This window comes from Oncorhynchus clarkii, chromosome 11, assembly GCF_045791955.1.
Source record: "Oncorhynchus clarkii lewisi isolate Uvic-CL-2024 chromosome 11, UVic_Ocla_1.0, whole genome shotgun sequence".
Lineage (NCBI taxonomy): Eukaryota > Metazoa > Chordata > Actinopteri > Salmoniformes > Salmonidae > Oncorhynchus > Oncorhynchus clarkii.
Window position 1 is genome coordinate 27,703,288 of NC_092157.1, and position 20,292 is coordinate 27,723,579.

Below are 20,292 nucleotides of genomic sequence, written 5' to 3' on the forward strand. Positions count from 1 at the left end.
TATGCGCAGATCTTGACCGGGAGCACAGAGCATTGCAGGGCTGTTCATCAAATACTGGTTGAAGATTAAATAAGTCTGCATTTTTTTTTAGCATCATACCTCTACTGTACTTTCAATCGTCAAGTCCTGTTTATATTGATAATTTGGAGGCTTACATTTCAACGTCGCTGATTGGCTACATTTGACGAGCTAACCCAGTATTCTAAGAGACATACCATTTCACTCAAAAAGGGGGGTTCGGGAACTATGCGCTTGCAACACATTCCATTCTTTACAAAATGCATGAAAAATATTGAAATAAATTCAAACTATGTTTTCAGTTTCTACTTGTCTGACTATTACCAACATAAATTTGAGTAAGATTTTGATTGAAAGAGCAGCGACTTACTACTCTCTCCCCCGTCATCCTTAGCTCGAGGTACAGCTCAAAATGGCTGTAGACAAACAGTTATGAAGATCTGCCGTTCTACAAGAAATGAATATGTCGCAATTGACAAATTAACGAAGAAGCCTCCAAAACAACTGGGGATACAGGTGAGATGTCTGAAAGTAACTCTACAATTTGTTCTAAGCCTTTCACCGTTGGCAATAGAAAATAAATCCCAATGGTAATGAGCTTGTTGGGCAATGATATTACGATGTTAATTTCAGCCAATAGGAAAGTAAGGATACAGAGGGAGCGATAGCAGGCTTCTTTGGCCTTTTCATAACATTGTATGTCAGGAAAAACACACGCTACCAGTGTACAACCTGTGTGTTTAGGTGTGCGAAATAGCTGTGAATGTGTGCTTTCCACTGATTTTCAAACATGAAAGTCGTGCATATTATTTTTGTGTCATGCATTTAGCTACAGTAGACTAGGTCATGTATCAACTCATGTCATAATGCATTGGGGTTTCCTCTAGTTACCACAGCCACAAAGTCATTTTGTTGTTGACTTTTGGTCTTAATTTTAGGTTAGGCATACAGGTTAACAGTGGGGTTAATGTTAGGTTTAAATCACATTTTAAGAAGACAAATTGTAGAAATTAGGCAGGGTTTGTGATTTTGGGGCTGTGGGAACTGTCATATAGGCCAGTATTTTGTCCACGGCACCTTCACGATCAGCCAACATTAGAAAACAGACTAGCTATATTTTGCTATTCGTATTTGGAATTGGAAAAGCAATATGGTAGGAATCATGTAACTGCATGGTTACATCTAACTGCGCAGGTGCCAGAGAGATACAGTGGAACTGATAGTGGCCTGTAGACTAATCCCCAGTGCCACGAGTGAATAGGCAAATTGAATAATTTGTAGAAAAATTCTAAATAGAAACGTTCACTACTTGTGCCATGAGTGGTTTTATAAGAAGAGAAAATAGGAAGGCCACCAAAAATTCTGAATCTCCATCCCCAACTACATAATTTTCCGTCAAGATAGAACTGCCAAAGGGGGTGGAGTTGCCTGCAGAGTTCTGTTTTGTTATCCAGGTCTGTGCCCAAACAGTTCAAGCTTCTACTTTTAAAAATCCACCTTTCCAGAAATAAGTCGCTCACTGTTGTCACTTGTTATAGACCCCCCTCAGCCCCCAGCTGTGTCCTGGACACCATATGTGAATTGATTGCCCCCCATCCATCTTCAGAGTTCTTACTTTTAGGTGACCTAAACTGGGATATGCTTAACACCCCGGCCCGTTCTACAATCTAAGCTAGATGCCCTCAATCTCACACAAATGATCAAGGAACCTACCATGTACAACCCTAAATCCGTAAACATGGGCACCCTCATCTTGACCAACTTGCCCTCCACATACACCTCTGCTGTCTTCAACCAGGATCTTAGCGATCACTGCCTCATTGCCTGTGTCCGTAATGGGTCCGCGGTCAAACGACCACCACTCATCACTCAAATGCTCCCTAAAATACTTCAGCAAGCAGGCCTTTCTGATCAATCCTGGCCCCGTTATCCTGGAAGGATATTGACCTCATCCCGTCAGTAGAGGATGCCTGGTTGTTCTTTAAATGAGCATGCCCCATTCAAAACATGTAGAACTAAGAACGGCCTCTGGTTCACTCCTGACTTGACTGCCAGCACAAAACATCCTGTGGCGTACTGCATTAGCATCGAATAGCCCCTGTGATATGCAACTTTTCAGGGAAGTCAGGAACCAATATACACAGTCCGTTAGGAAAGCAAAGGCTAGCTTTTTCACACAGAAATTTGCATCCTGTAGCACTAATTCCAATAAGTTTTGGGACACTGTAAAGTCCATGGAAAATAAGAGCACCTCCTCCCAGCTGCCCACTGCACTGAGGCTAGGAAACACTGTCACCACCGATAAATCTACGACAATTGAGAATTTCAATAAGCATTTTTCTACGGCCAGCCATTCTTTCCACCTGGCTACCCCTACCCCGGCCAACAGCTCTGAACTAGAGGTCGACCGATTAATCGGAATGGCCGATTAATTGGGGCCGATTTCAAGTTTTCATAACAATCTGAAATCGGTATTTTTGGGCACCGATTTGGCCGATTTTTATTTTGTATTTTTTTTATTTTTTATTTTTTTACACCTTTATTTAGTCTTTATTTAACTAGGCAAGTCAGTTAACACATTCTCATTTCCAATGACGGCCTAGGAACGGTGGGTTAACTGCCTCGTTCAGGGGCAGAACGACAGATTTTCACCATGTCAGCTCGGGGGATCCAATCTTGCAACCTTACAGTTAACTAGTCCAACGCTATAACGACCTGCCTCTCTCTCGTTGCACTCCACAAGAGAGACTGCCTGTTACGCGAATGCAGTAAGCCAAGGTAAGTTGCTAGCTAGCATTAAACTTATCTTATAAAACAATCAATCAATCATAATCACTAGTTAACTACACATGGTCGATGATATTATGTAGCGTGTTCTGTGTTGCATATAATCTGACTGAGCATACAAGTATCTAAGTATTTGACTGAGCGATGGTAGGCAGAAGCAGGTGCATAAACATTCATTCAAACAGAACTTTCTTTGCGTTTTGCCATCAGCTCTTCATTGTGCGTCAAGCATTGCGCTGTTTATGACTTCAAGCCTATCAACTCCCGAGATGAGGCTGGTATAACCGAAGTGAAATGGCTAGCTAGTTAGCACACGCTAATAGCGTTTCAAACGTCACTCGCTCTGAGTCTTGGAGTGGCTGTTTCCCTTGCTCTGCATGGGTAACGCTGCTTCGAGGGTGGCTGTTGTCGTTGTGTTCCTGGTTTGAGCCCAGGGAGGAGCGAGGAGAGGGACGGAAGCTATACTGTTACACTGGCAATACTAAAGTGCCTATAAGAACATCCAATAGTCAAAGGTTAATGAAATACAAATGGTATAGAGGGAAATAGTCCTATAATAACTACAACCTAAATCTTCTTACCTGGGAATATTGAAGACTCATGTTAAAAGGAACCACCAGCTTTCATATGTTCTCATGTTCTGAGCAAGGAATTTAAACGTTAGCTTTCTTACATGGCACATATTGCACTTTTACTTTCTTCTCCATCACTTTGTTTTTGCATTATTTAAACCAAATAGAACATGTTTCATTATTTATTTGAGGCTAAATTGATTTTATTGATGTATTATATTAAGTTAAAATAAGTGTTAATTCAGTATTGTTGTAATTGTCATTATTACACTTTTTTTAAAATCGGACGATTTAATCGGTATCAGCTTTTTTGGTCCTCCAATAATCGGTATCAGTGTTGAAAAATCCTTATCGGTCGACCTCTAATCTGAACCCCCCTCAGCAACCTGCCCAAACCCCCCCCCCCCCCCCCCCCCCCCCCCCTGCTTCTCCTTCACCCAAATCCAGACAGCTGATGTTCTGAAGCAGCTGCAAAATCTGGACCCCAACAAATCAGCTGGGCTAGACAATCTGGACCCTCTCTTTCTAAAATTATCCACCACAATTGTTGCAACCCCTATTACTAGCCTGTTCAACCTCTCTTTCGTCTCGTCTGAGATCCCTAAAGATTGGGAAGCTGCCGCGGTCATCTCCCTCTTCAAAGGGGGAGACACTCTAGATCCAAACGGTTCCAGACCTATATCCATCCAGCCCTGCCTTTCTAAAATCTTCGAAAGCCAAGTTAACAAACAGATCGCCGATAATTTCCTGGCCAAGGTTTTCGACTGTCAATCACCGCATTCTTATTGGCAGACTCAATAGCATTGGTTTCTCAAATGACTGCCTCGCCTGGTTCAACAACTACTTCTCAGATAGAGTTTAGTTTGTCAGATTGGTGGGCCTGTTGTCCGGATCTCCGGCAGTCTCTATGGAGTTGCCACAGGGTTCAATTCTCGGGCCGACTCTCTTCTCTGTATATATCAATGATGTCGCTCTTGCTGCTGGTGATTCTCTGATCCACCTCTACGCAGATGACACCATTCTGTATACATCTGGCCCTTCTTTGGACACTGTGTTAACACACCTCCAAATGAGCTTCAATGCCATACAACACTCCTTCCATTGCATCCAACTGCTAGTAAAACTAAATGCATGCTCTTCAACCGATCGCTGCCTGCACCGGCCCTCCCGTCAAGCATCACTACTCTGGACGGTTCTGACTTAGAATATGTGGACAACTACAAATACCTAGGTGTCTGGTTAGATTTTAAACTCTCCTTCCAGACTCACATTAAGCATGTCCAATCCAAAATTAAATGTAGAATTGGCTTCCTATTTCGCAACAAAGCCTCCTTCACTCATGCTGCCAAACATACCCTCGTAAAACTCACCATCTTACCAATCCTTGACTTCGGTGATGTTATTTACAAAATAGCCTCTAACACTACTCAGCAAATAGGATGTAGTCTATCACAGTGCCATCCGTTTTGTCACCAAAGGCCCATATACTACCCACCACTGCAACCTGTATGCTCTCATTGGCTGGCCCTCGCTACAAATCACCTGGCTCCAGGTCATCTATAAGTCTTTGCTAGGTAAAGCCCTGCCTTATCTCAGCTCACTGGTCACCATAACAACACCCACCCATAGCATGCGCTCCAGCAGGTATATTTCACTGGTCATCCCCAAAGCCAACAGCTCCTTTGGCCGCCTTTCCTTCCAGTTCTCTGCTGCCAATGATTGGAACGAACTGCAAAAATCACTGAAGCTGGAGACTTATCTCCCTCACTAACTAGAAACATCAGCAGTCAGAGTAGCTTACCGATCACTGCACCTGTACACAGCCCATCTGTCAATAGCCCGCCCAACTACCTCATCCCCATATTGTTTTTTTTGCTCTTTTGCACCCCAGTATCTCCACTTGCACATCATCATCTGCACATCTATCACTCCAGTGTTAATGCTAAATTGTAATTATTTTGCCACTATGGCCTATTTATTGCCTTACCGCCCTACTCTTACTACATTTGCACAAACTGTACATAGATTTGTCTATTGTGTTATTGACTGTATGTTTGGTTATCCCATGTGTAAATCTGTTTTTGTCGCACTGCTTTCCTTTATCTTGGCCAGGTCACAGTTGTAAATGAGAACTTGTTTTCAACTGGCCTACCTGGTTAAATAAAGGTGAAATAGGATGCACATCTGTAGTATGGCCTTTCTCATGTGATGATTTCACTTTCTCCCTTCTGCTCAGGAAGGTATAATGCTATTTGTTAGTGCAATTTTATAATGATGCACTAGCGCAGGGGTGGGCAAACTTTTTGGCTCGGGATTTTGAAATTCAACTGAGAGCTGCATTTTTGGGGCGGGGGGCTCCTGGGTGGCGCAGCGGTCTAAGGCACTGCATCGCAGTGCTTGAAGCGTCACTGCAGACCCGGGTTTGATCCCAGGCTGTGTCACAGCTGGCTGTGACTAGGAGACCTATGAGGCGGTGCACAATTGGTCCAGCGTCGTCTGGAGTAGGAGAGGGTTTGTCAGGCCAAAGATTTCCTTGTTCCCATCGCGTACTAGCGACTCCTGCGGCGGGCCGGGCGCAGTGCACGCTGACACGGTGTTTCCTCCGACAGATTGGTGCGGCTGGCTTCCGGGTTAAGCAGGCATTGTATCAAGAAGCAGTGCGGATTGGCTGGATCGTGTTTTGGAGGAGGCACGGCTCTCGACCTTTGCCTCTCCCGAGTCCCATCGCTGCTGCTTCCGTATGGACAAGGTTGTAACTACCAATTGCGGAGAAAAAAGTACTTTGCCCACCCCTTGCACTAGCGGCAACCCGCCTTGTGGGTGGTAGATCATTGGATCTGGTTAATTAGGTTGTATTGAATTAAATATTGTTGTATCTTGCTGTTCTAGACCTCCATCTGCTACTGTTGGCTCTGGATTGTATTTTCAAATTGTTATCACAGAATGTCAATTCTGAGTTTGTCCTGATGGGTGATCTGAATCAGGACTGGCTAACATCGAGCTCTGATCAATTTAAAATTCTGTGCAATACCTACAATCTCACTCAGATTGTCAACAGTGTAACTCGGTTGAATATAAAATTTCCTCTGAAATCCTCTTTGATTGATTTGATTTTAACCAATACTACTCATCGTTTTAATGCTTCTGGTATTTTTGCAAATGACAAGTGATCACTGTACTATTGCCTGTGAGAGATGGTAAAATTCCTAAGAAATATCCTTGTGTTATTATGAAAAGAAACTGGAAGTGTATTGATATTCAAGGTTTTTTACATGATGTATCTAGCATTGAATAGAATAGAATGGAATTAATCCCTGATGTTGAACTAGCCTTTTCTTACTTCCACAACACATTCCAGGATGTATGCAATAGGCATGCCCCTTTTAAAAAAAATCAGGATTAAAGGCAGAGAGAACCCTTGGTTTACTAAGGAACTTACAAAAGTCATAAGGGAACGAAATGCTATGTGGACTAAAGCAAGAGGGACTGGTTTGGCAGATGATTGGATGGCTTTTAAACGTCTTCGAAATATGGGTGTGGCTATGATCCGTAAATTGAAAGCGGACAAATACCTGAAATCTACTTCACAAAATGTTAATAATCCATCAAAATTTTGGCAAGTAGTGAAAGGTTTGGAGTGCAGAAAAGATACACAGCTTCCTAAACAATTGTTGGTCGACACACAGATTGTAACTAGGAGAACCTCTGTTCTGAAAGCCTTGAACCAGCATTTTTTTAGACGCAGGCAGTTTATTTGAAAAGGTCAAAGGTATAATTGAGCCCCCTATAAATTTACCTGACATCCCTGTGCACTCCTTCACCAGGTTCTCCTTTTCATTCTTCTCTGTTTCAGAAGTGTGTAAAGCCCTGAAAGAAATTGATTTAAAAAAAAAAAATCCCCTGGCCCTGATCAACTAGACCCCCGCCTCCTACACCTAGCCGCAGACATCATTGCTCCCCCGTAACATGTATTTTTATCCTCACGCTTGATGTTAAGGAAATCTGTTATGGAAGTTAGACTAATAATTTTGCACGCCCAATTTTTCAGTTTTTGATTTGTTAAAAAAGTTTTAAATATCCAATAAATGTCGTTCCACTTCATGATTGTGTCCCACTTGTTGATTCTTCACAAAAAAATACAGTTTTATATCTTTATGTTTGAAGCCTGAAATGTGGCAAAAGGTCGCAAAGTTCAAGGGGGCCGAATACTTTCGCAAGGCACTGTATATATCATAGAAGAGTGTAATTGTTTTTAGGCCAGCTGTTTTTAGTCAAGATGTTTGTGTTTTGAATGTAATATGTAATTGTTGTACTGTATGTGTGTTTATGGTTTTGTTTAATGTTGTGTTCGTGTATGTAGTTTGTTTTGTCTGAAACGTTGTTCACCCTGCTGCTATTGGAGCAGGTCTCTCTTGGAAAAGAGATATTATCTCAATGAGCAAAAACCTGTATAAATAAAGGTAACATTTAAAAAAATGAATTTGAGGACTGCAAATAGAAATAGTTTATTTATGCTTATTAATAATAAGCCATTGTCAACTTCCCGTCCGTGGTTATTTTGCTCACTGTCACCCTATGTTTACATAAGATTGATTTCGTACAGAAAAATACTGTTGTTTAAAAATGCAACTGTGGCCATGTAAATAACTGTTAGGCTACTCGTTTTGAATCCACCAGTGGCACCTTGTGTGACCATAAAAGTCTGTGTGCAACCGGACAGGCACAATAAAATAATTTTGTTACAAAAGTTACTAACCTGCCGTCAGCTAAAATGGCAAGGGAACTCCTCACTCTGTGCAAAGCGTCGATTTAATATCTCTCGAGTTTTCACTGTTTTTTTTGTAGAACCACCTGCAACTGGGCACAGACATTTCTAAGATGCCTTTTTTCAGAGATTCGAGAATGAAGAAAGTATCGCCATTAACAAGTTAATTGAAAAATTCCATGCAAGGCTTTCCATTAGTGAACCTGTAACGGGTATGGAGAATCACGTACAGTTGAAGTCGGAAGTTTACATACACTTAGGTTGGAGTCATTAAAACTCGTTTTTCAACCACTCCACACATTTCTTGTTAACAAACTATAGTTTTGGCAAATCGGTTAGGACATTTACTTTGTGCATGACACAACTAACTTTTCCAACAATTGTTTACAAACAGATGATTTCACTTATAATTCACTGTATCACATTTCCAGTGGGTCAGAAGTTTACATACATTAAGTTGACTGTGCCTTTAGCTTGACATCATAGGAAAATCAAAATAAATCACTCAAGACCTCAGAATCAAATTGCAGACCTCCACAAGTCTGGTTCATCCTTGGGAGCAATTTTCAAACGCCTGAAGGTACCACGTTCATCTGTACAAACAATAGTACGCAAGTATAAACACCATGGGACCACGCAGCCGTCATACCGCTCAGGAAGGAGACGTGTTCTGTCTCCTAGAGATGAACGTACTTTGGTGCAAAAAGTGCAAATCAATTACAGAACAACAGCAAATGACCTTGTGAAGATACTTTTGTACATGTTTCCTCCAGCATCTATCTCCACAGTAAAACGAGTCCTAAATGGACATAACCTGAAAGGCCGCTCAGCAAGGAAGAAGCCACTGCTCCAAAACCGCCATACAAAAGCCAGACTACGGTTTGCAACTGCACATGGGGACAAAGATCATACTTTTTGGAGAAATGTCCTCTGGTCTGTTGAAAATTAAATAGAACTGTTTGGCCGTAATGACCATCGTTATGTTTGGAGGAAAAAGGGGGTGGCTTGCAAGCTGAAGAACACAACCCCAACCGTGAAGCACGGTGGTGGGGGTGCTTTGCTGCAGGAGGGACTGGTGCACTTCACAAAATAGATGGCATCATGAGAGAGGAAAATTAAGTGGATATATTGAAGCAACATCTCAAGACATCAGTCAGGAAGGACAACAAAGTCAAGGTATTGGAGTGGCCATCACAAAGCCCTGACCTCAATCCAATACAAAATTTGTTGGCAGAACTGAAAAAGCGTGTGTGAGCAAGGAGGTCTACACACCTTACTCCATTACACCAGCTCTGTTAGGAGGAATGGGCCAAAATTCACCCAAATTATTGTGGGAAGGTTGTTAAAACAGTTAATCAATTTAACGGCAATGCTACCAAATACTAATTGAGTGTATGTAAACTTCTGACCCACTGGGAATGTGATGAAAGAAATCAAAGCTGAAATAAATCACTCTCTACACTATTATTCTGACATGTCACATTCTTAAATAAAGTGGTGATCCTAACTGTCCTAAGACAGGGAATTTTTACTAGGATTAAATGTCAGGAATTGTGAAGAACTGAGTTTAAATGTATTTGGCTAAGGTGTATGTAAGCTTCTGACTTCAACTGTATCCTGTTAACAATTCTGTAGCAAGGCTAAATTAGCCATCATTCAACAGATTCAAAATTGGCCTACAAACGCTTATCAGTTGCGGTATGACCGTTGAATCTCCAATAATAACCATGCCATTCCAAACACCGAAACCATAAAAAAAACACAATAATTCATAACCCAGCCCATTATAAAGTTGCCAGTGGAATGTAAGAGGACAGCACGCTTCTTTTGATTCTAAAATGAAGGAAATCGGTAAAAAATTGTAGATCCTCCCGCAGCTTAGAATGAGCAGCATATTATAATATAGATGTTGTAAACATGTTCCCCTTAAAACATAGCATTTCCTATTTCATGATGACCGAGAAAATAACTGAATTCAGTCAGATGAATGGCAGTTGGACTAGGAATAAATGTGAGTAGAAACATTGAATATGCACACTCAGTGTTTCTGAGGACACGCCAAGAGAGGGAGGCCTATAGTGTGATTCACTGAGGTGGATTTATGATGGCAGGATGGAAAAGGGGGGAACTTTCCACTAAGGAACAGCCATTTAAAATCTTAGCCCAAGACCAAACGATGAAGATGTCAGCTTCCGTGTTTGTGTTGTGTTCCAGGGTGATATCCTTACCATATCGCTTTTATTTTGCTTTCCATGAAGCGGCATGTGGACACAAAGGCCTACTCTGATCTCTCTATCGACTGGACCACAGCCTGTATGTTTCATAGCTACGAATAGCATGTGTTGCTAATGATACCCTATACATTCATATATACAGTGGGGCAAAAAAGTATTATATATATATATTATAAATCCACCAGCGTTCTACAATTACACTATTAGTTTGTGTTTCTTACATCTGCAAAGAGCTAGTCCTGTTGGGCCGCTACCTGGGGAGGCAGGTAGCCTAGTGGTTAGAGCTTTGGGCCAGTAACCGAAAAGTTGCTAAATCGAATTCCTGAGGTAAAAATCTGTCGTTCTACCCCTGAACAAGGCAGTTAACCCACAGTTCCTAGGCCAACATTGTAAATATGAATTTGTTAACTGACTTGCCTAGTTTAATAAAGGTAAAATAAATGTAAAAAATGCTAATCGCTAGTTAGCTGGCTAGCTAATAAAATGTACTGAGTCACATTAAATGTAGCTAGTTATACAGCCTGGTACCAGTGATGGTGTAGCCCTAAATCAGCAGGTTGTTTGTGCAACAGTATCTTTTAAATCAAAAGAGGAATAGGCGAAGTAGCTAAGATTAAACATTTAATGTAGCCAAAGATAATAGGGTCCCCTAGGAGTTTGTTTTATACTGTTCAGTGAAAAAGATCAGAATGGAGAGAGACCCATTGAAATCACTTAGAATGTGTTTTCACCCTGGGGTCACACACTACTCATAAAGCAAATTTAGAACTTGTATTATTCAACAACATAAAAGACAGTCCAAAATGTGAAAACATATTGTGATATTATAGAGTTGGGCAAAAAAGTATTTAGTCAGCCACCAATTGTGCAAGTTCTCCCACTTAAAAAGATGAGAGAGGTCTGTAATTGTCATCATAGCTACACTACAACTATGACAGACAAAATGAGAAATAAAAATCCAGAAAATCACATTGTAGGATTTTTTATGAATTTGCAAATTATGGTGGAAAATAAGTATTTGGTCACCTACAAACAAGCAAGATTTCTGGCTTTCACAGACCTGTAACTTCTTCTTTAAGAGGCTCCTCTGTCCTCCACTCGTTACCTGTATTAATGGCACCTGTTTGAACTTGTTATCAGTATAAAAGACACCTGTCCAGAACCTCAAACAGTCACACTCCAAACTCCACTATGGCCAAGACCAAAGAGCTGTCTGTCAAAGGACACCAGAAACAAAATTGTAGACCTGCACCAGGCTGGGAAGACTGAATCTACAATAGGTAAGCTGCTTGGTTTGAAGAAATCAACTGTGGGAGCAATTATTAAGAAATGGAAGACATACAAGACCACTGAATCTCCCTCGATCTGGGGCTCCACGCAAGATCTCACCCCGTGGGGTCAAAATGATCACAAGAACGGTGAGCAAAAATCCCAGAACCACACGGGGAGACCTAGTGAATGACCTGCAGAGAGCTGGGACCAAAGTAACAAAGCCTACCATCAGTAACACACTACGCCGCCAGGGACTCAAATCCTGCAGTGCCAGACGTGTCCCCCTTCTTAAGCCAGTACATGTCCGGGCCCGTCTGAAGTTTGCTAGAGAGCATTTGGATGATCCAGAAGAAGATTGGGAGAATGTCATATGGTCAGATGAAACCAAAATATAACTTTTTGGTAAAAACTCAACTCGTTTTGTTTGGAGGACAAAGAATGCTGAGTTGCATCCAAAGAACACCATACCTACTGTGAAGCAAGGGGGTGGAAACATCATGCTTTGGGGCTGTTTTTCTGCAAAGGGACCAGGACGGACGACTGATCCGTGTAAAGGAAAGAATGAATGGGGCCATGTATCGTGAGATTTTGAGTGAAAACCTCCTTCCATCAGCAAGGGCATTGAAGATGAAACGTGGCTGGGTCTTTCAGCATGACAATGATCCCAAACACACTGCACGGGCAACGAAGGAGTGGCTTCGTAAGAAGCATTTTAAGGTCCTGGAGTGGCCTAGCCAGTCTCCAGATCTCAACCCCATAGAAAATCTTTGGAGGGAGTTGAAAATCCATGTTGCCCAGCAACAGCCCCAAAACATCTCTGCTCTAGAGGAGATCTGCATGGAGGAATCAACCAAAATACCAGCAACAGTGTGTGAAAACCTTGTGAAGACTTACAGAAAACGTTTGACCTCTGTCATTGCCAACAAAGGGTATATAACAAAGTATTGAGAAACTTTTGTTATTGACCAAATACTTATTGTCCACCATAATTTGCAAATAAATTCATAAAAAATGCTACAATGTGATTTTCTAGATTTTTTTTGTTTTCTCATTTTGTCTGTCATAGTTGAAGTGTACCTATGATGATAATTACAGGCCTCTCATCTTTTTAAGTGGAAGAACTTGCACAATTGGTGGCTGACTAAATACTTTTTTGCCCCACTGTGTGTATGTGTGTGTGTGTGTATATGTGGACACCCCTTCAAATTAGTGGATTCGGTTATTTCAGCCACACCTATTGCTGACAGGTGTATAAAATTGAGCACACAGCCATGCATTCACCATAGACAAAAATTGACTGTACAATGGCCTTACTGAATAGCTCAGTGACTTTCATCGTGGCACCGTTATTGGATTCTACCTTTCGAACAAGTCCGTTTGTCAAATATCTGCCCTGCTAGTGCTGCCCTGGTCAGTTGAGAGTGGTGTTATTGTGAAGTGGAGACGTCTAGGGGCACCAACGGCTCAGCGGAGAAGTGGTAGGCCACACAAGCTCACAGAACGGGACTGCCGAGTGCTGAAGTGCGTAGCGTGTAAAAATCATCGGTCCTCAGATGCAACACTCACTAGAGCGTTCCAAACTGCATCTTGAAGAAACGTGGGCACGAGCTGTTCGTCCGTAGCTTCATGAAATGGGTTTCCATGGCCGAGTAGCCGCACACAAGCCTAAGATCATGCGCACTGCCAAGCGTCGGCGGCTGGAGTGATGTTAAGGTCGCCGCCGTTGGACTCTGGAGCAGTGGAAATGGTTTCTCTGGAGTGATGAATCAGGCTTCACCATCTGGCAGTCCGATGGATGAATCTGGGTTTGGCGGATGCCAGGGCAACGCTACCTGCCCCAATACATAGTGCCAACTGTAATGTTTGGTGGAGGAGGAATAATGATCTGGGAGTGTTTTTCATGGTTTGGTCCCCTTAGTTCGAGTGAAGGAAAATCGTAATGCTATAGCATACAATTTACATTCTTGATGATTCTGTCCTTCCAACTTTGTAGCAACAGTTTGGGGAAGGCACTTAAATGTGGGGGGCATGACAATGCCCCTGTGCACAAAGCGAGGTCCATACAGAAATGGTTTCTCGAGATCGGTGTGGAAGAACTTAACTGGCCTGCACAGAACCCTGACCTCAACCCCTTTTAAACACCTTTGGGATGAATTGTAACACCGACTGCAAGCCAGGCCTAATCACCCAACACCAGTGCCCGACTTCAATAATTTTCTTGTCTGAATGGAAGCAAGTCCCCACAGCAATGTTCCAACATCTAGTGGAAAGCCTTCCCTTAAGACATAAGAGCGGAGGCTGTTATTGCAGTAAATGGTGGACCGACTCTATATTAATGCCCGTGATTTTGGAATTAGTTGTTTGACGAGTAGGTGTCCACATACTTTTGGTCATGCATTTCTTGTGTATCATGTTACATTAAAAAAGGGATTCCCTCTGTTTTATTTTATTAATAAAGTCCAATAGAGTACAGTGGAAGTGTGGAACTCTGATCTATTGTAAACACACTCTGTTTGAAAGATGTGGAGCGCTTACTTTGGCATGTTAGGAGCTACAGTGTGGTTTCACATGTGGTGAGAGGAGAAGACAGGAGAGGGGTGAGTGAGGGGAGAGGGGTGAGTGAGGGGAGAGGGCTGAGTGAGGGGAACGGGAGGGGGAGGGGGTGAGGGTTGAAAGAAACTTGTCTGTTTTATTTAATAATTCCAGTGAATTATGTCGGTATCGCCTATTTGTTGCAAGAACGAAGAGTGAATTTATGCTTAGCTCTGCTCATCTCAACTCTGTAGACATTTTAAATGATAAAGCTCACCCTTGTGTTTTATTGTTGAAAGAACACGAAGGCATGTTAGACGCGTGCCAAGTCTTTATGATAGAAGACGGGAGGTCGGTTCTGGAGAATAGTTAGGCTGTATGGGAGAAGTATCATATCATGGTATGAACTGAGAGCTGCTATGCAAGGTGAGACTATACCTACATGCCAAAGTATACACATCCATATACAGTACATTCTGTATTTTATGTGTAATGTATTCTCAATATTATGGTCATTGAGGTTGTAATCTTGCTGTCAAATGGGACATCAAGTTTTTCTTAGAAATGCACATTTTACTAAATGGTAAATCCAATCCATTATTAACATTTTGCCAAAATTATATAGCCTACAATTTCTTTGCTGGATTTCCCTCAAGTCTCTTTTGCTTATCAGCTTGAACGATGAAAACATCTGTAAAATAACTTGACCAACCTGACCTACCTCAAGATGTTTTCTACCTGGAAGATGTTTTCACTCAGCCCTACCTTAACCAGAAGGCCTTAATATCTATTCAGGCCTGCATAAGAACAGCTTGTCAGAGGAAAAGGAAAGTGCATATAAGTCTGAATAATGAATAAGGTCCATGTTGTGGATGGCTGGATGTGGTACAGGTACAGAAATAGTCTAGTGAATGTTTCAGTCAGTCACTAGTTAGGCCTAAATTGTGCTTCCTAGAAAATAGGGAATGACATTTTAAATTCAAGATGCTTCCTGACTTCGTAATAAAGGAATGGACGTTGCTTGGACGTGTATTTATGGTGACAGTTGACATTGTGTGACGTGAACGTGGGTCAACCTTCTGACAAGAACGTGTCAGTTTCTGATGTGCACTTTTAATGGAGTTGCTTTATACACTGAGTATACAAAACATTATAAACATCTGCTCTTTCCATGACAGACCAGGTGAAAGCTATGATCCCTTATTGATGTCGCTTGTTAAATCCGTGTCGACGAAGGGGAGGAGACCGGTTAAAGAATAATTTTTAAGCCTTGAGACAGTTGAGAGATGGATTGTGTATGTGTGCCATTCAGAGGGTGAATGAGCAAGACCGTATTTAAGTGCTTTTTGAACTGTAGTAGCGGGTTTCTGTTAGGAAAATGTGGCGCCGGACATTTGACCCGGCAACATTTTAATTTACCAGAAATTTGAGAAATCTGCCGGACCCATATGCATTAGGTGCATAACCTGGTTAGGGCGTCCAACCACAGTGCTCAGAATGACAGAAATCCTATTTTTAGATTATCGTCATTCATATTAACAGAACATGCAAGTCGAGGATGCAACGATGTCCAGTCCTTCTTACCCAATTCTAACGTGCACTTTGACGATGTTAGAATACCTGTCCATATCTAATTTTCCTCATTCAACAAGATGAGTAATCCATCAATCTACTATCCCCCATAGTAGAAAAGTTAACCTATTCTATTGGTCAGCTTATCGAGAAAGAAATGGCCTATTCCAAACAGACTCTGGGACAGTTGTGGGGGGAGAGATCCCAAATTCATACAACCAGTAGGCCTAGGATACATGTTAAAGTATTTGGTTTGAAATATACGTAGCTATCAAAAGTAAAAGTATAAATCATTTCAAGTTTCTTATATTAAGCAAACCAGACGGCATCATATTTTTGTTTATTTAAATTTACAGATAGCCAGGTGCACGCTCCAACAGTCCGATATCATTTATAAACAAGGCATGTGTTTAGTGAGTCTGCCAGATCAGAGGCAGCAGGGATGACCAGGGATGTTCTCTTCATAAGTGGGTGAATTTTAGAATTTCTGTCCTTCTAAGCATTCAACATGTATTTTGAGTACTTCTGGGTGTCAGGGAAAATGTATGAAGTAAAAAGTATATTATTTTCTTTAGGAATGTAGTAAAGTAAAAGTTGTCATATAAATAGTAATGTACAGATACTAAAGTAGTACTTTCAAGTATTTTTACTTAAGTACTTTACACCACTGGGTAGTACGTGCCATGCATACCGATTTGTGTCAAGAACTGCAACGCTGCTGGGTTTTTCCACGCTCAACAGTATCCCGTGTGTATCAAGAATGGTCCACCACCCAAAGGACATCCAGCAAACTTGACAGAACTATGGGAAGCATTGGAGTCAACATCAGCCAGCATCCCTGTGGAATGCTTTCGACATCTTGTAGAGTCCATGCCCCGACGACTTGAGGCTGTTCTGAGGGCAAAAGGGGTTGCAACTCAATATTAAGAAGGTGTTCCTAATGTTTGGTATAGTCAGTGTATGTGACGCGTTATGCTTAGTAAGCCACTTCAGTATTTCAGTGGTTCATTGTCCAGTAATAGGTTGAGCATACTGTATTTCCATGTAATAATCACGTTCTCTGGCGCCAGTTCTGAGCCACCATCAGTTGATAAGAGGAAGCCGTGTGTCCGGTGTTCAATAATGAAGTTGTAATAACAACATGAGAAAGCTGAAAGGACGCAGGCTCACAACCTCGCAACGTCCTGTTTCAGTCATAAAGGCACCTAGCTGGACTGCGAGCACGTGAAATGAAACCGTTTCTCATAATGTAAACTCAAAGCTCTGTTTAGTAAGGAAGGAGTCAAGGGAAAGGCTGTAATGATGACTGGGTCACCGGTGAGGAGAAGCAGAGAAGAGAATACCTTGATAGTTAGGATATGACAAGAAAGCCGCTGTGGTAGAGATTAGAGGTCGACCGATTTTTTTTTTTAATTTTTTTTTTTTACAATTTATTTATTTTATTTATTTGTAATAATGACAACTACAACAATACTGAATGTACACTTTAGCCTCGAGTAAATAATGAAACATGTTCAATTTGGTTAAAATAATGCAAAAACAAAGTGTTGGAGAAGAAAGTAAAAGTGCAATATGTGCCATGTAAGAAAGCTAATGTTTCAGTTCCTTGCTCAGAACATGAGAACATATGAAAGCTGGTGGTTCCTTTTAACATGAGTCTTCAATATTCCCAGGTAAGAAGTTTTAGGTTGTAGTTATTATAGGACTATTTCCCTCTATACCATTTGTATTTCATTAACATTTGACTATTAGATGTTCTTATAGGCACTTTAGTATTGCCAGTGTAACAGTATAGCTTCCGTCCCTCTCCTTGCTCCTCCCTGGGCTCGAACCAGCAACACAACGACAACAGCCACCATCGAAGCAGAGTTACCCATGCAGAGCAAGGGGAACAACTACTAGAAGGCTCAGAGTGAGTGACGTTTTGAAATGCTATTAGTGCGCGCTAACTAGCTAGCCATTTCACTTTGGTTACACCAGTCTCATCTCGGGAGTTGATAGGCTTGAAGTCATAAACAGCGCAATGCTTGACGCACAACGAAGAGCTGCTGGCAAAACGCACAAAAGTGCTGTTTGAATGAATGTTTACGCGCCTGCTTCTGCCTACCACCGCTCAGTCAGATGCTTAGATGCTTGTACGCTAAGTCAGATTATATGCAACGCAGGACGCGCTAGACAATATCTAGTAATATCATCAACCATGTGTAATTTACTAGTGATTATGATTGATTGTTTTTTATAAGACCAGTTTAATGCTAGCTAGCAACTTACCTTGGCTTTCATATTTTTCTAATCCATGCCTGCTAAGTCATTTAATAGCGCAAGCATTGGAGAACTTACATCGAGTTCGTTTCATGTAGGCATTTTGTATTGAAATATGTCAGTGACATGATGTGACATTGCATGCAGTAAGGTTGAATTCCATGCCCACTCCCTTTCATCTCTGTGTAACTCCCTAGCCCAGCAGTGGGTGTGGCACGTACGTGTGCTCAGAGGCAGGAGGGAGAAGTTTAGTTTACTTTCATCCTCCTGTCTCCAGGCCTCCTCCCATTCTTTCTCTCTCTCGTTACCTCTCTCCCTCCATCCTCCTGCTATGATTTAGGCGTCAGATTAGCTCACTCCCCCTCCCTACCACCTCCTCCTCTGGCTGGATCAGGTTACCCTGCCATTACTCAGACGTTCCCCAGCGCGGGTACTCTGCGTCAGGGGCGGGGAGGCTGCCCTGCCGCAGTGCCTCACCGGTCCACTACCAGACCAGGCCGACTGCCTGGCGCACAGGGCAGACCACAGACGCCTCTGGTCAGTGGAGCCGCTCCAGCAATGGCACAGGCTACGAGGAAAATGACACAGTCGGGTGAATGGTGGCTCAGCTGGCTCTCTATAAACCCCAGCGCTGTATTTCATGCTCTGTTACAGAGTAGGATGTGGACCTAGGAGCTAGCTAGGTTATTTCATCATCCTGCAGTTTTGAGAGATGATGATCATAGATCTCTTAGATTTTAAAGACCTTATATGTTTTTATTTTAAATATACTTTTTGTGCTTGAATATAATTCTTCTGGGTACATTGTTAAAACTCCTAAAAAAAACTATTTTCTTATTTTGCAAGATATTTTGCAGCTCATGTAGGCAAGGCAACCCAGAATCTTGACCCCACTATTCTATTTAGAGGCAACGCCGTCCATCGAAGACCGACCGCACAACAAGGCCTGCTCACAAAGTCAGACAGAGATTTGTGGACCTCATCGTTTTATGGTTGTGTAATGTCGGGTCTCTTGACGAGTAAAATGTCTTGTTAAACCTTACACCACCCTACTCCCATAAAAGTGAGTGATGTAGGCCATAGATGCGGGCCTTCCTGCCACTCTGTTAAGGATGTCCCTGCTGTAGTGCTGCTGCTGGTGGGGATGTGGGAACTGGGAAGGGATGGGATGTGAGTGGTCGGTCTGGACAGAGGCTTCTTGGTCAATGCATGACGCTGTAGGATTTTCACTGGCTGATCTTTATTGGCTAAATGGATGCTGAATGAAACCAAATATCTGAGAAGCTGTCTGAGATATTGTAGTGTGTGGGATCTCTGCTGTGTGCGATCGTGTGTGTTCCTAACAAGACTTCCAGGTCAGACTAGACCTGGGCCGTTCCGTTCCTCCATTCCTTAATTCTAGTCTATGATCGACAAATGCCTATGCATAATAGTTTCCCTAGGCAGACAGTTACCTAGGGTCGGGTTCCCCAGACTATATGCATTATGTCAACAGCCAAGTTGAGCCAACAGCATCACAAGACACAGTAGCTTTAGCATTATCTGATGATACAGGTCAGCCAGCCTATCGAAGGTAATCCAGTGTAATTGAGAAGGGAAGCCATGTCGTCGGGGAGGCGGAGGGCTCGGGGCGGTGATCTGTTCATTCCTCATCTCTATAGTTGTTTTTATAGTAATTAGACATCTGTGCTTGGGAATAATTGTCTAGTAGCAAGGGAGCAAGAGACGGGTCCTGTGCCTGAGGGGTTGTTGGTTCTGTCACAGACAAAACAACAGGGCTGCAGACAGACTCTCTTGTTTATTGCAGCCTGTTTCGTTGACTTCCACTCTGTCCTCCCTCCCCTGTGCAGTGTGTGCGTGCATTCGTGCGTCATAATGTATGGCACAGCAGCATTATTTGCACAGGAGAGATGTTTTTTATGTGATTTTTGTCATGTAGAATTATAGATGGGGTTTGGAATATTTAGGACAACCTAGATCCAGGGCGTCTTTTTGCCCTGAAGAGTTCAATTATACAGCAGGAAGATTGTTCTCTCTCTCAGATCTTAGAATTCATAGGCAGAACGGAGATCTTCGGTTTCTGTGATCTTATTCCAGAAAGTCTTTCTGATTGCGGTGCATCGTTCTGCTGATGTTTTGAAATCAGGCTGTTAATGTCACTAGGAATGAAGCGGACCGTTTAATAGATACAAGTTTGAAATATCAGTATGAACGTTTGCTTGAGAGTGCACGTAAATGTACGCACAGCCATGGCCATGAGTAGTACAGTGCCAAGTGG

At 42.2% G+C, this 20,292-nt stretch overlaps 1 protein-coding gene across 3 annotated transcripts in view; it reads left to right on the plus strand.

The window, feature by feature from the left end:
• The first annotated feature begins 435 nt into the window (after positions 1–435).
• The window catches only part of LOC139420424 (zinc finger protein 438-like), a 94,679-nt gene continuing 74,822 nt past the window's right edge, over positions 436–20,292 (plus strand). For 2 of the 3 annotated variants that reach the window (XM_071170536.1, XM_071170537.1), the window contains exon 1: positions 448–534. The gene's annotated coding sequence lies outside the window, so the exon portion shown is untranslated. Of the gene's footprint in view, positions 535–20,292 lie in introns of all 3 variants that reach the window. The other variant, XM_071170535.1, reaches the window with a different exon arrangement.